Source organism: Schistocerca gregaria, chromosome 3, assembly GCF_023897955.1.
Source record: "Schistocerca gregaria isolate iqSchGreg1 chromosome 3, iqSchGreg1.2, whole genome shotgun sequence".
Taxonomy (NCBI): Eukaryota; Metazoa; Arthropoda; class Insecta; order Orthoptera; family Acrididae; genus Schistocerca; species Schistocerca gregaria.
Window position 1 is genome coordinate 140,034,974 of NC_064922.1, and position 12,686 is coordinate 140,047,659.

The following is a 12,686-nucleotide window of genomic DNA, read 5'->3' on the forward strand; positions in this document are numbered from 1 at the left end:
CAAAAATCACTTATTTGATAAACCGGTTATTTTGAGCAGTTATAACGTTCAGGTTAAACCTGCGCTGAAGAAACTGATATAACCGATACAGTATGGCTGGTTGGTGGTGGTACGTTCCTACGGGACCAAACTGCTGAGGTCGTCGGTCCCTAGGCTTACACACTACTTAATCTAACTGAAACTAACTTTCGCTAAGGACAACACACACACCCATACCCGAGGCACGACTCAAACCTACGACGGTGGGAGGGGGGAGGGGAGGAGGTGTGGGGAGCCGCGCGAACAATGACAAAGAGACCTAGACCACCCAGCGAAACAATATATTCCAGTGATAACCGTCATTCCTAGCCTTCGTGTCCTGCTATGTATCCTAAAGTACGAGGGTCACTCCAAAAGAAGTGCACACTATTTTTGTAAAAATGCAGTTTTCATTCTGCAGTTGTCAAAGTTTTACAGTGTGTAGATACATCCTTCCCTCTTGGTTTCAAACTTAGTTCAACCTGTTACCGTGAGTGGCGCCGTCACAGCATGTCTTCAAGATGGGTGCTATACTTGACGTTCGTCAGAGGCAACGTGCTGACACAGAATTCCCGTGCTGTGAAAACGAGACAGTGGGAAACATCCACAAGAGGTTGAAAAAGGTGAATGGAGATGCTACTGTCGATCGCAGTACAGTTAGTCGGTGGGCAAGCAGGTTACGTGGTGAAAGCGGGCACGGCGATATTGAGGATTGTCCTTGCAGCGGCAGGCCTCGTACTGCACACCCTACAGACAATGTGCAGAGGGTTAACGAACTGGTGACTGCTGAGAGACGCATCACAGTGAACGAATTGTCACGCTACGTTGGGATAGGAGAAGGGAGTGTTTGCAGAATACTGAAAGTGTTGGCGTTAATAAAGGTTTGTGTCAGATGGGTTCCCAGGATGTCGACAGTGGCTCAGAAAGAAACAAGAAAAACGGTATGCAGTGAACTTTTGGAACAGTACGAGAATGGTAGAGATGAATTTCTTGGAAGAACTGTGACAGGTGATGAAACATGGCTCCATGGATAACACTGAAACACCCGCCTTACAGTCCTGACCTGGCTCCATGTAACATCATCTCTTTGGAAAACTGAAAGACTCTCTTCGTGGAACAAGGTTTGAAGATGATGACACCCTTGTGCACGCTCCCAAACAGTGGCTCCAACAGGTTGGTCCAGAATTTTACCGTGTGGGTATACAGGCGCTGGTTGCAAGATGGCGTAAGGTAGTTGAGAGGAATGGAAATTATGTGGAGAAATGAAAATATTGCCCGTAAAGGATGTATCTACACGCTGCAAAACTTTGAAACACTTAGAATAAAAGATGGATTAAAAAAAATAGTGTGCATTTCTTTTGGAGTGACTCTCTTACAAGTATGCAGTGGCGACCAACAGTAGCTGAACACTTTGCGGTAGGGATCTTGGCCCCTGGTGTTAATCACCGTATGTATTTGGATAGGGACATGCCTAATTGCTGATAACATTGCTAGCAGTTATTCGAGTACTGTCGTACTTTGAATGGGCTGAACTGTGCAATTTTCTTCTTGGAAGAGGTGTACACAGGATAAAGAATCTCGCACAACTCTGTATTTAGTAACCGACGAAGAAACTTATCTTCACACTTGAAAATATGTGTGCGTCTGGTCTCTTTCCTCAAACAACCTCAACCCCAATTACGTAACCGAATTTATCTAAAGCAAACGGAGAAAAAAATCTCATAAATGAAATAGAAGAATTCTTCAGGTTACGAGAAGAGGAATACCATACACGCCCCAGTAACGCGGAACTTACAACCACAGCTTTCGCTGAAATTAAATATTTCAAATAAATAGATCGGTATCACGCCATCCTCCTATGACTCCCCTCCCCCCAAAATGCGACAAATTCCAATGACAAAAACCAATAACTAACCCAAAAAATACTAAAAACGTAAAATTGTAATCGTAATCTTCGCTTGACCTCATTGGTCAAACGAATACAGCGATACCAACCTTCCTTTACCTCGCCCCCCCCCCCGCCCCTTCCCACATACACACACTCACCAAACACACAGAAAACATAAAAAAATCCACAAAGTGTAGAACAAATTGGCATCGTAGAATATGCTAGATCTATTTAGCCCAAACAAAGACAACGATAGCAGACGTGCTCACCGCAAAGCAGTAACAGAAGCGAAAAACCACCCACACGACTCCTTCAGGAGAAACGGAAAAAGGGCGATAAACAACCAGCTGGAATCGAAAAATTCGATTGTCCCACTTAGCTTAAACTAGGTTAGGGATACCAGGCGTAGCTCCACAAAGTAACGAAGAAATCGGGCATACTACTCCCTAGAAAACAAAGCAAAGGAAAACATGGGGAAATGGTAATAGTAAAGCACACTAATTCTAAATAGCCCAGTCGAAGACAATGATAACAGGTACTCCCACACTCCATAGAAAAAGGAGAAAAACATATAAAAGAATATGTCTAAAGTAAACCAAAAAATATCGAACAATTACAATCGTATTCTTCGCCTTACGTATATGGTAGTTTAAACGAAAATATTGATACCGTAGACGTCCCCAGAAAGCGACGAATTAATTGAAAAAAAAGAACACGAGTAAACTCTTCCACAGTAAACATAAAGAAAATACATATAAAAAGTAAAATAGTAATACAAACTAAAATTGGCATGTCAGGAAGCGTAAAGAAAAAAACACTAATCAATAAATACGAAAGACAGTTCCACTAAACTAAATCATTACTACAAAACAACAACCCAAAAGAACGCATTCGGTACAAGAATGATCTTTCACTAACAACAACACGACATGTATTAGAACAATTGATATCATATACGCAGCGCCTAGACAATGTCACTTTTTTCCTGAAAAAACTCACCAGATCACAAAAATAGCCAAATAATTGTATGAAACAACAACATTATACTTACAAAGACTACATATATGCGCTACTCATAGCTCTACCCAAAATTTAAAATGTACCCTCAAACTGATATTAGATTTAATATCGTAGTTTACAAACAACATACATTACACGGGAAACTAATACAAGCAAAGATAACATTAATAGCAGATTGCAAGCATCCTTCACAACGTAAACTTATGACGACATTGGTCGACGTGGACGGATGGTATAGGACCTTTTTCTTGATTTCAAGATTTGCCAATTTTATCCTTCTTCATCACGAACTGACACAGACAAATGTGCATACATAATCTGGTTGACTCCTTTGCGAAATCAAATTATCCTGAACATAACTGCAATGTCGAAGATCTCCATGTATATTAACTACACATGCTTGTGAGACTTACGTTACGCAATTGTTTTGAGAATTGTGTTTTGACTGTCACAGATTAGTGGAACTCGTGTGTGTGGTGATGGCTTACCTTCGGACTGCCGTAGTCGCTCTGTGCTCTGACTGCATCTCTCGCTTTTGCTGGCTGGGACGGACGCATCAGTATTGTTCCCTAGCCGCCTGGCCTCAGACTGTTGCTCAGTAACGGTGTGGGCCCCTTACGGGACCCCCACTATTGTTGGGAACTGCGTCACGTCGCGATATGGTTCGTACCGTAAGCTAGGGGAATATGCGGAAATAAATCACAGCGCAATTAAGGACACTATCCAGGGAGAATAGCGGGAGAATAATTATTCTGGAACGACCAGGGCAATGTCACCCTCAGTTACGTGCCCTGGAAAGAAAGAAAACAGGGAAATATAGAGAACATTTGGAAAGGGGAGTAAAAGTGGAAAAAATAGTAAAATCAGTGAAGAGGATTTTTTTCCTATGGTAAAATAATCAACTATTGTTTTTCTAATCTTTTTGAGGTAAATACATGCGGATCATTTAGCTCCTTTAACCAGTTCAAAAGCCGGACGTTGTGGCCAAGCGATTCTAGGCGCTTCAGTCTGGAACCGCGCGACCGCTACGGTCGCAGGTTCGAATCCTGCCTCGGGCATGGAAGTGTGTGATGTCGTTAGGTTAGTTAAGTTAAATTAGTTCTAAGTTCTAGGCGACTGATGACCTCAGAAGTTAAGTCGCATAGTGCTCAGAGCCAGCCAAATGTCTGACACGCAGATCGATACCAAACGTTTTATGTCGATAAAGTATCAACCAAAACACTGATTTAGTTCGTGCTGTGTGCTGTCGTCCAGTAGAACATGCGTAAACGGTAACTAAAAGTGGAGCGTATTTGTGAGAGAGTGTACTGTACATCTCTCGTCGGTGACAGTAAGAGCGTTCAAAACCCACAGATGACAATTTTTTTAGTTGTTTACGCGTAAAAATTTTATGTGAAACAAGATTTTAATGACATGTAAAAAGATTTTTCGGAGTTTTTTCTATGTTCTCTTGACCATCTGTTTTAACTTCTTTATTTATGTACTTATTACAGATTTCATTATTTTGTTTATTACTAATTACTGAAACTTCCTGGCAGATTAAAACTGTGTGCCGGACCGCGACTCGAACTCGGGTTCTTTGTTTCGGGGGCAAGTGCTCTACCAACTGAGCTACCCAAGCACAACTCACACTCCGTCCTTACAGCTATACTTCCACCAGTACCTCGTCTATTACCTTCCAAACTTTATAGAAGCACTCCTGCGAACCCTGCAGAATTAGCACAAATGAAAGAAAGGATATTGCGGAGACATGGCTTAGCCACAGCCTGGGGGATGTTTCCAGATTGACATTTTGATTCTACAGTGGAGTGTGCGCTGATATGGAACTTCCTGGCAGATTAAAACTGTATGCTGGACCGAGGGTCGAACTCGGGACCTTTGCCTTTGGCGGGCAAGTGCTCTATTAACTTTTATTTTTTTTAATCTCATTTTTTGTTCGTTGCATCTGCTCGGGGCGGACGTCATAAGACATCCGTTTAAGTTCGTTGTTGATCGATTACTCAATTTTTTTTACTTATTTTTTTTTATTACAGAGGGCAGCTAAACCTCTGACCAAACACGCCGAGCTACCGTGCCGGCGACCAACTGAGCTACCCACGCACTCATTCTGGAAACATCCCCCAGGCTGTGGCTAAGCCATGTCTCCGCAATATCGTTTCTTTCAAGAGTGCTAGTCCTGCATTGTTCGCAGTAGAGCTTCTGTAAAGTTTGTAAGGCAGGAAAGGAGGTACTGGCGGAAGTGATGCTGTGCTGACGGGGCGTGAGTTGTGCCTGGGTAGGTCAGTTGGTAGCCGGCACGGTAGCTCAGCGTGTTCGGTCAGAGGTTTAGCTGCCCTCTGTAATAAAAAAAAACAATGAACTTAAACGGAAGTCTCACGACGTCCGCCCCGCCCCGAACAGATTCAACGAACAAAAGCGAACAAAATGGGATAAAAAAAAAAGGTTGGTAGAGCACTTGCTCGCTAAAGGCAAAGGTCCCGAGTTCGACTCTCGGTTCGGCACAAGTTTTAATCTGCCAGGAAGTTTCATATCAGCGAGCACTCCGCTGCAGAGTGAAAATCTCATTCTGGAATGAAAATATTGTTCCTGAACGTTTATCTACACACTGTAAACTTTTAAACGAGTGCAATAAAAGAGGGATTTAAAAAAATAGTGTGCATTTCTTTTGGAGAGACCCTCGTAATTCTGGCCAGATTGTAGGTGGATTGACCCTGTGCGACTGCTCGGGGTCGCTTCCTACTTGGCAGCGGACGGAGGTCCCCGGTGGGAGGTGGTGGTAATGGCGGAGCGCTGTCGGCGGCCACGGCGCGCCGCTATCAGGCGTCCTTCCGCCGCGGCTGCGGCTGCGGCTGTCGCCCGCGTGGCGATAGACGGCGGCCACGAGAGCGGCGCGGCAGCTGTGGACAGCTGGCCGGACTCGCGCCTCGCCGCAGCTGACGACACCACGAGCCGTGGAAAGCCGCGCCCGCCTTCCAGCCACTGGTGCCGGCCGCTTCCTCGAGGCGTCGCCGCCGACAGAATACGTAGCACACACACCTTGGAAGACGCCCCGACGTATGCGGCGGTGAAGCCTCACAGGGAGCGTTCAACGGCCGTGGGGTCCCCATTTTCAAATCAAATGCGCGGTGATGTACACTACTGGCCATTAAAATTGCTACACCAACAAGAAATGCAGATGATAAACGTGTATTCATTGGACAAATATATTATACTAGAACTGACATGTGATTACACTTTCACGCAATTTTGGTGCATAAATGCCCGTCATCTAGATTGCTAGTGATACGAGGCCGTTGGGATCCAGCACGGCGTTCTGAATTGCCCTCCTGAACCCACCGAATCTATATTCTGCTAACAGTCATTGTATCTCGACCAACGCGAGCAACAGTGTCGCGATACGATTAACCGCTATCGCGATAGGCTACAATCCGATCTCTATCAAAGTCGGAAACGTGATGGTACGCATTTCTCCTTATACAAGGCATCACAACATCAGGCAACGCCGGTCAACTGCTGTTTGTGTATGAGAAACGGGTGGAAACTTTCCTCATGTCAGCACGTTGTAGGTGTCGCCACCGGCGCCAACCTTGTGTGAATGCCCTGAAAAGCTAACCGTTTGCATATCACAGCAACTTCTGCCTGTCGGTTTAATTTCGTGTCTGTAACACGTCATCATCGTGGTGTAGCAATTTTAATGGCCAGTAGTACATATAAAAATAAACGTAAATTACTTAAAAACTATGCCGTGCACACACTTTATTCAATATGTAAACCTCACTATGGATATTTGAATTTAGATTAGGACATACACTCCTGGAAATGGAAAAAAGAACACATTGACACCGGTGTGTCAGACCCACCATACTTGCTCCGGACACTGCGAGAGGGCTGTACAAGCAATGATCACATGCACGGCACAGCGGACACACCAGGAACCGCGGTGTTGGCCGTCGAATGGCGCTAGCTGCGCAGCATTTGTGCACCCCCGCCGTCAGTGACAGCCAGTTTGCCGTGGCATACGGAGCTCCATCGCAGTCTTTAACACTGGTAGCATGCCGCGACAGCGTGGACGTGAACCGTATGTGCAGTTGACGGACTTTGAGCGAGGGCGTATAGTGGGCATGCGGGAGGCCGGGTGGACGTACCGCCGAATTGCTCAACACGTAGGCCGTGAGGTCTCCACAGTACATCGATGTTGTCGCCAGTGGTCGGCGGAAGTTGCACGTGCTCGTCGACCTGGGACCGGGCCGCAGCGACTCACGGATGCACGCCAAGACCGTAGGATCCTACGCAGTGCCGTAGGGGACCGCACCGCCACTTCCCAGCTAATTTAGGGACACTGTTGCTCCTGGGGTATCGGCGAGGACCATTCGCAACCGTCTCCATGAAGCTGGGATACGGTCCCGCACACCGTTAGGCCGTCTTCCGCTCACGCCCCAACATCGTGCAGCCCGCCTCCAGTGGTGTCGCGACAGGCGTGAATGGAGGGACGAATGGCGACGTGTCGTCTTCAGCGATGAGAGTCGCTTCTGCCTTGGTGCCAATGATGGTCGTATGCGTGTTTGGCACCGTGCAGGTGAGCGCCACAATCAGGACTGCATACGACCGAGGCACACAGGGCCAACACCCGGCATCATGGTGTGGGGAGCGATCTCCTACACTGGCCGTACACCTCTGGTGATCGTCGAGGGGACACTGAATAGTGCACGGTACATCCAAACCGTCATCGAACCCATCGTTCTACCATTCCTAGACCGGCAAGGGAACTTGCTGTTCCAACAGGACAATGCACGTCCGCATGTATCCCGTGCCACCCAACGTGCTCTAGAAGGTGAAAGTCAACTACCCTGGCCAGCAAGATCTCCGGATCTGTCCCCCATTGAGCATGTTTGGGACTGGATGAAGCGTCGTCTCACGCGGTCTGCACGTCCAGCACGAACGCTGGTCCAACTGAGGCGCCAGGTGGAAATGGCATGGCAAGCCGTTCCACAGGACTACATCCAGCATCTGTACGATCGTCTCCATGGGAGAATAGCAGCCTGCATTGCTGCGAAAGGCGGATATACACTGTACTAGTGCCGACATTGTGCATGCTCTGTTGCCTGTGTCTATGTGCCTGTGGTTCTGTCAGTGTGATCATGTGATGTATCTGACCCCAGGAATGTGTCAATAAAGTTTCCCCTTCCTGGGACAATGAATTCACGGTGTTCTTATTTCAATTTCCAGAAGTGTATTTGATAGGCCTGCCATTATTGGCGAAAATGTGGTGCAGATTAATGGCGAAATTCTGAATGACCCGCTGAAGTGTCGGAATAACTGATTTTGGAGTTATTGCTGTACACCTTGTCTTCGATATAGCCGCACGAAAAGGAGTCGCATGTGTTCAGGTCCGGGGAATGTGGCGGTCAATCGAGGCCCATGCTAGTGGCCTCTGGTTACCTCGGAGCCAGAATGCGTTCCCTAAAGTGTAAAGTGTTCCTCTAGGACATCAAACACGCTCGTGCTTCAATGAACTCGAGCTCCGCCGTGCATGAACCACATCTTGTCGAAATCAGGGTCGCATTGAATAACTGGAAAGGAGAGGCTGGCAAAGCTTATAGGTGACAGTGTTGTGTGTGGTGGTTGGATCACTCATGGAAAAATTCCGATAGTACTTGGTGTTAGAGCTGCACCTTTTTTGGACTGAAGTCAGCTGATAGGTATGATGCTTAAAGGAAGTCCCTCAAACCAATGGCTCTGCTTCAGAGGATGCCCTGTTTCGATGTAGAGAAGGAATTAGCATGTTTCACCAGGCTATAAGAGGTATTAGAGATAAAGTTAGTGAACTGCTTATAGATGTTGACTCTGAAACTGTTGGTATATCGGAGCACCACTTAAATAATTTGACAATTCAGAGGCCGATTATTCTGTGACTGGACATTTCCCACCACACGTGCACCTCTTGACGCTGAAGAGGCTTCTCGATTGGGAAATGGTGATTCACAGTACCCCAAATTCGCCAATTTTGCTCACTGACGAGCCCATCCAAACGAAAGTGGGCTTCGTCGCTAAACCAAACCATGCAGCGCATACACATCACATCATGCCCCGCGGACAACCAAGCAGTTTGAACGTTCTAACGCAATCCGTTCCGAAGTTATGACGATCTCATTTCATTTAACTGAACAACTGTCACCCTGTTTATGTTTACAGATCGTGACAGACGGCCACTAAAGAGGATGACGACCAAGAATAAGACAACAGCTGCAAACACTGCAGAACCGAATGGCGCTCTCGCAAAACGTGTCAGCACCAAAATAACAAGAAGGACGCTCAATATTCTGGGAAGTGAAGGGCGATCTGGAATTCAGAAACTAGACATCAGCTATACAAATGGCCATAACAGGAAAACCTTGTGCTGGAGCCATAAAACCTGAACTATGGAGCAATTGTCTCGGACGAGCCTCCTGTATTTCTGTTACCAACTTCTGGCTGAGCTTACGTCACAAGAGTGACACATGGTCGGTGTTCTTTGACAGTCTGGACAGCCATTTCGTGGTATTCCACGGTTGCCCCTTGGTAGCTCCCCAAGATACCATTACTGCCAAGCATTATGCGACCATTCTGGCTGATCACATCCATTCCTGGTACAATGTTTGTTCCCCAGTGGTGATGCTGTGTTCGAAGACGAGGGATCCGCTGTTCACGCAGCTTGCATCGTCCAGGACTGGCTTTGCGACCACGACGAGAAATTTTACCTCTCGCCTGACCACCACAGTGACAAGATCATAATATTAATTACCTTTTGCGGTCTACTTTGACGAGATAACGTCTCTATACTGACACTGACTATTGAGTGAATAATGTAGCACTCATCTTTTACACAATTAAATAATTTCTTTTCAAAACATTATTGTAAACTATGGCTAAAGCGAGTGAGGTAGCACTGTTTTAAACAGACTGTTCTTGTTTCATAACTAACCGTTCTGATTTAGGTTTTCAGGCCATTTCTGACGTGATTATTACGAGAATATAATGGCACGCCCAATTACATGCCCCATCCTTGCCAAACTTCTCTTGTAAAGATGTAAGTCCCTGTATATAGGAACTGAGACATGTTCAGTATCTTTGGAATAGCTATCCACGGATGAATAGTAATACTGCTACTACACTGCTCAAAACAATTAGTGGATCAGGTGAGACATCATACACAATATACATATGATAACGTATTTTATTCGGATATCGGTTACAATTGTAATTTGTGTGTGATACAGTACGATATACTGCTGTCTCAACTCTTTACTTGAGGTCTGCATGGAGTTTACGTAGAGCGATGCATCATGGGGCTACCATTATAGTCAGTCATTGTCGTTGCCCACTAATATGGTGTGTGATAATCCCGGACGGCCTGTAGAATTGCACACCTGTGTGGCATGGACAGTGTGAAGTTATCAATCAGATCGTGAGGGATATTTGGTCATTTTCCGTGATTTCAATATCTAGATCTGCAACCGTGCGGCTGCAGTGCGTCTGACAAGTGCATCTCAGACATGTTCAATCGGGTTTAAGTCCGGAGAACAAGACGGCCATTCCATTCGTTCAATTCCCTCAGCTTCAGTCATGTTGCCCGCCGACGCAGCTCTGTGTGGAGTAGCGTTGTCCTCCACCAGAAGTAACCCTTCTCCTATGGCACCAGCATAAGGCACAACAACAGGACGAAATATCTCGTCTCTATACCTCTGAGCAGCCAAAGCGCCATCCCTAACGGCATAGAGGACCGTACGTCCACCAGTACCGTCCTGCACATAGGAAGGATTGTCCCGAATTACACGTTCTCCCCAGATAAGGGAACGGCGGTTGTCCGGCTGGCCACAAATGTTGACTCATCTGTGAACAGCACCCGGCGCCATTCGTCACGACTCCAAGCCTGATGTAACTCCGGCCAGTTTCTGAGGCGCTGAACGGTGTCGTGGTTTTAATGCGACACACACCATAGGCCTCCGTGCGTAGTGGCCGCATTCCCGAAAGCGATTTCTGGCTGCTCGTGGTGATACTGCGCGTCCTGTTGCTGCCTGGAGGATGCAATGAAGCTGAGTTGCATTCAGTTTCCTGTCTCGACGTGCTGTTAACCGGAGATAACGGTCATCTCTTGCTGATGTTACCAGTGGACGACCTTGGTTACACTTTGGGAGGCTCCAATAGCTGCAGCCACCGCCCTCTGTGTCTGTCCCGCTCTCCATGTCATAGCTTCGGTAATGCATGTTGTTTTTGCATTCCGCTACCTGCTCACTACACAATCTGGACCCAACTGCTTCTGTAGTTCGTTTGGCAGTGTAAATGCAAGTCAACAAAAAAAGGTTCAAATGGCTCTGAGCACTATGGGACTCAACTGCTGTGGTCATTAGTCCCCTAGAACTTAGAACTACTTAAACCTAACTAACCTAAGGACATCACACACATCCATGCCCGAGGCAGGATTCGAACCTGCGACCGTAGCAGTCGCACGGTTCCGGACTGCGCGCCTAGAACCGCGAGACCACCACGGCCGGCTAAATGCAAGTCAACACCAATTACCACAATATCGGTTTCCCGGATGGGTCGGGGATTTTCTCCGCTCAGGGACTGGGTGTTGTGCTGTCTTCATCATCATTTCATCCCCATCCGGGACGCAGGTAGCCCAACGTGGCGTCGAATGTAATAAGACCTCCACCAAGGCGGTCGGACCTGCCTCGCAAGGGGCCTCCCGGCCAATGACGCCAAACGCTCATTTACCACCATATCGGTGACCGTAATGTCGAACCATTTTAGTTCATTCTACCGATGACAATACTTCAGAACCTAGATATCTCAACTGATCACCTAAATTGTTTTGACGAGTGTAGTTCAAATTGTTCAAATGGCTCTAAGCACTATGGAACTTAACATCTGAGGTCATCAGTCCCCCTAGACTTAGAACTACTTAGGCCTAACTAACCTAAGGACAACACACACACATATATGCCCGAGGCAGCATTCGAACCTGCGACCGCAGCAGCAGGGCGGTTTCGGTCTGAAGCGACTACAGCCGCTCGGTCACAGCGGCCGGCACCAGTGTAGTACCAGCCTTCTTACGTACTCTACAGGCAGTGACAAAAATACGGAAACACTAGAAACGAAATGCATATCTATGCCTAATACAGTGTACCAAAGACGTTGGCATTCGCAAGAGCTTCCATTCGTATCGGAATGGATGAATACTTGTGCAGTGTGGTTTCCACGTGAACTGTTCTTCCTACAAAATAGCACATTTTACGTACAACAAGAGGGACTTTTTTCTTCAAGAAATTAACTCCCAATTCAGCTGCGAAATTAATATAAAGAAGTCCAGTGTTTGAGTTAAATTCCCGCTTGTCTTAAAAATGCTCATATACTCGATGACGCGTGAAACCTATCACTATCTGGCAACATTGGATTCAACTGGCAGCAGCATTGCACCGATGCGACGAACATTAGTAGCAGAGACTCACAAGCTTACTAACACTGTCCCCCTCTCGCCCCGCCATCACAAACCCATAACAGTGTCCAGAACAGTGTCTACGCTATGATACTTCATTGCAGCCTACTGTGCCAGTGAACTTGAACTGAAACTGATGTGTGTTACCGCTAACAGTACAATATTTTGTTGGTAACTAATTTCCTAATGGAAAAGAATAAAATGTTTTCATACGATGTGGGCTATAAATTGAAAGTAATAGCATATGCAGAAGAAAATGGAAACAGAGCAGCTGAGCGTCGTTTC